Source organism: Dermacentor andersoni, chromosome 9 (genome assembly GCF_023375885.2).
Source record: "Dermacentor andersoni chromosome 9, qqDerAnde1_hic_scaffold, whole genome shotgun sequence".
NCBI lineage: Eukaryota > Metazoa > Arthropoda > Arachnida > Ixodida > Ixodidae > Dermacentor > Dermacentor andersoni.
The window spans coordinates 136,667,180-136,671,444 of record NC_092822.1 but is presented as its reverse complement, the minus strand read 5'-3'; the positions used below and the strand labels follow the sequence as shown (position 1 = coordinate 136,671,444).

Sequence of the window (4,265 nt, the reverse complement as noted above, 5' to 3'; positions counted from 1 at the left end):
CCCTTACAATATGCAGCCGTTACACTAAGGTGCAGCTCCATCCCACCCAGGTGTAGTAAAAAGAGTGTGGAATGTCTGCATAAAATAAAAAAGAGATGTGCAGCCTCGTTGGTTGCCGATGAGTTGCTCTTTACAATTTTCAGGTAGACTAGCAGAAGGACTGCCACCGAAGACCATCTTGTAAAAAATCAAGGCAGGCCCAAGTGCAGCTAGCAGTCCGATGAACCTTCTCACAAGAGGGGACCTGCGGAACATCCGCGATAAGTATAATATTGACAAAGCATAGCGGCGACATCCTGGTGATTTTATGAGCATAGATTTATGGGTTATAGAAATGGAAGAACAGAAGAATTTAAACACAGGAATTGAGCTGATGACCCCGGAAAATGAGTCAGGTAAGAAAGGCAGTGACTCGCCTTTTTTGTATTACGGGAAAGAGGGTGATCCGAGCAGGTCTGAAGGCAACTTTGAGCTTGCCTTGACCTTCCCACAAAGAGAACTACATTGTAAGCTAGGAATAGCGAAATTGCGTATTGACTCTACGCACGGCACAAATAGGTACAAGTTTCAGCTGACAACATTGCTAACCATCTCGGAAGATGGCTCTGGTATTCCATGTGCCAACTTGATTTCCAAGAGAGTTAACACTGAAACGATGGTGAGGTTTTTTGAGGACATCAAGGAAAAGGCAGGCGTGATGAAGTGTAAAGCATTCATGCCCGATGATTAGCCTGTTTATGGCAACATATGGGAGCAAGTGATGGGTCCCTTGAAGAATCGGTGGTTGTGTATCTGGCATGTGATGTGCCGCTGGAACGCACACCTCAATATGATTAGTAGCATCAAGTACAGGAGTGTCACAAAAGAAACCTTGCACGCACTAATCAATGCACACGAAACAGAAAGAGATGTGAAGCCAAAAGAATTTCTTAACCTGCCTTCCAAGCTGCACACACAGAATAAACTTGATTCCAAAAATCTACAGGATCTGGAAAGCTTTACTAAATACTTTGAGAAAACTTATGCTAACAGAGTACTTCAGTGGGCCTATTGCTATAGAAAGGAGGTAGGCTTAACAACAAACAATCACATCGAATCAATGCACGAGACTCTGAAGCACTCCTAATTTGGTGGCCAAGTAAATGTGTGACTGGACAAGGTAATCTATGTACTTTTACCTTGACAGCTGACAAGCTTTTCAACAGGGCTGTTGCCCTTATAAAAGACAAGGTCAACCATCGCAATGCTGCTATCTTCAAAAAGCACAACGCAGGCGTTGATATTCACAACTCCGATATTGACAGAGTGGGAGATGGCGTATGGCCAGTAAAATCTCAGAGCATAATTAACTTTCATCACATTGTGAAAAGACTGGCAGGACTGGCACCGGTTGTTAGCTCCATTGCAATCACTGTGAGCCTTCCCATAACATGTACACATGCACACGACCATGTAACATATGTGCACATGTGCAAGGACATTCATGCTGTTGCTTTGATGGAGCTGCAGTCAAGCAAGTTGCTGAGCCATGAAGCCAGTTGCTCTGGTGTATCTTTTGATAATGGTGGTGAAAGCTTTTGTGTCATTCGGAGATCCCAGCTGCTTAATGGCCAGTGCTCAAGGTATCATGCAGAGCACAAAGCAATGTTTGAAAGAAGAAAAAACAGAAAAAGGAATTGAAAAGTTCAAAGTGCTAGCTGAGGCTGCTTTTCAACAGATATTGAAAAACCTTCCTGAAATAAGTTGCGAGAAAATGGATTCTATAGAACATGATTTAACGAAGTTAGTTATAAAGCACAAGCTTGCAGACGTCAGAGAGCCTGCAGGAAAGTTTAGATTGGTGCCTGCAAACAAAAACCTTCAGAAACAGCGGAGGTATGCAGCACCCAAAAAGAGCAAATCCAAAATGGCACTAGTTAATCGGCCAACTGTGCTGGAGCAAGAAGCAATAAAGCAGGATCTTTTACGTGGGGAAATGAACAGCAAGACCTTATTTATTCATGCTGGTAATGACCATCATTACTGTAAGCCACCAAAGTAAGCTTAGTAGTAGTGTGGTAGTAGCTTAGTTGTTTTGTAGAAAGCTAGGGAAAATGCTGTTTTTGTTTAGACAGACAGAGTACGGTTGTCATAAGCAAGGCATGCGTTGCCTGCACTATGGCATAGTTAAGTATTATCAGTGTGGCATGAGAAGCATTTCTAGGCTAGTTGTGTGCGGTATGATGTTGCAAGTGGATGCAGAATATTATGTGCAGCAGTGCGACTGTGGATTGGATGGTGGTGTGTTAGCGCGCGAGAGGCATCTCTGAGTTAGTCATATGTACTGCTTGTGTAAGTGTGTGTGTATAGTGTAAATAGACATTACATACAGACATGATGTCCAATCGGATGGTCTGTGCATTAGAGCGCGAGAGGCACCTATGAGCTGGACACACGTGCTGCTTGTAAGTGTGTGTGTGCAGAGTGTAAATAGACATTACATGCAGACGTGCTGTCCAATTGGATGGGGCATGCTGCTGGTAGATGTGCAGTGGGCTTCTGCTCAGCTGAATGGATCTGGTTAGCCATTTCTTTACATAGTACAAACAGGACACTTAATGCAAGTTGGCTTTTATGGCTTTCACTTGTTTTTCTTTAGAGCAAACTTAACCAACATGAACAAAAAGCTCTACACAGTCGGAACATGAAGCAATTACAGTTGTCCGAACGGCCCCTGTGTACTTTTAAGAGTTCAGAAAAATGTAACATTTAAGGGAAAGCAAGAGTGAACTCGTTGAAACATTGGAGAAAGCAACTGCTGAATCCCTTGAGGCACTACTACAAGGTGCTGCTGCTGATTATGACAGCAAATGTGCTCATTCTGAGGCATCACCAATAACACACAATAGCAGTTTACTGTATCATCTGTACAAGTCCTCTGAAGTATTTTGAGCAAGTTTGGAAAGTGTTTTATCCTGACAACTGAATTATGCCGCACTGAGTGTGCACATTACAGTTATTAATAAGCAATTACAGGATGGGTACTACCTTTTCCCTATAAGACTAGCTTGTGTTGACTTCTGTAGGTAGACACAACAAAACTGTGCAGCTTTGTTGCTCCTTTAATTTCACCTTAACAGAGAGTCCACTCTACGTGTACGTAATGTGGATGTATTGCAGACTTCTGGCTGTCAATACACAGCCTGTGAGTGTTTTCCTTGGGCAATTCGCCTACTGTTTGAATATAGAGATACCAGGGCGAAAGTATTTCAAGCAAAGGAAATGTGATGAGATGGTTTGCTTGAGATGCAGTTTGCTTGCTTTGCACTAAAACTAAAATTAGCACTAAAAGATTGCACGAGGCATTTTTTTTGCAGCATGTGTGCATGAGCAAAATTTCTCAGTCAATCCACAATCATGATGGTGCACTCTGCAATGATCTTACAGGTGCACATTTCATCATTGGCTGCCCTGGACCACCTCAGCAGATTGTCATCATGCTACAAGAACACCAATGTCTTTATGCTAGTAACCATAATGAACATATTGTCTACTGATACTGATCGCCTACTGTTATTGCTGCCTACTGTACAAGAAAGCTACGCTAAACAATCTGGGAACAACCAGTGAGATTGTGCTTCTTAGCTGCACTGCGAATATCCAGAAACCTCAATTAAGGAACAATAAAGCCGCCGTGATTGCTCAGTGGCTACGGTGTTGGGCTGCTGAGCACGAGGTCGCGGGATCGAATCCCGGCCACGGTGGCCGCATTTCGATGGGGGCGAAATGCGAAAATACCCGTGTACTTAGATTTAGGTGCACGTTAAAGAACCCCAGGTGGTCGAAATTTCCGGAGTCCCCCACTACGGCGTGCCTCATAATCAGAAAGTGGTTTTGGCACGTAAAACCCCATAATTTAATTTTTAATTTAAGGAACAATAACACTAAGTGAGCTCAGTTCACAAGAAACCACACTTTGCATTGAATAAAGATGGCATCACTGCACATACTAAGTGCCATTTAGTTTCAGAGGCCTGCGATTTTGCAAAATCTTATAATGGTAGGTGTAAAGAAAGTAATTTTTAAAGGTACCTAAAACATCAGTGCATTTCAGCGAGAAATGTTAAAAAAAGATGTTGAAATACTGAAAAGGAGAAATGTTGAAAAAGTCCGATAGCTATGACAAGAATACTTGCTGTGGTAAGGAGTGGAAACCCGGTTTATTTTACAGACCATGGTACAATGCGTTGAATCTTCTAGAGGCCAGTCATTGGCGCGAGAATTCT

At 42.7% G+C, this 4,265-nt stretch overlaps 1 pseudogene; it reads left to right on the top strand.

Annotated features, from left to right (window-relative positions):
* Nucleotides 1–334: 334 nt before the first annotated feature.
* LOC140213363 (uncharacterized) lies at nt 335–2,564 on the top strand (annotated as a pseudogene).
* Nucleotides 2,565–4,265: the final 1,701 nt, after the last annotated feature.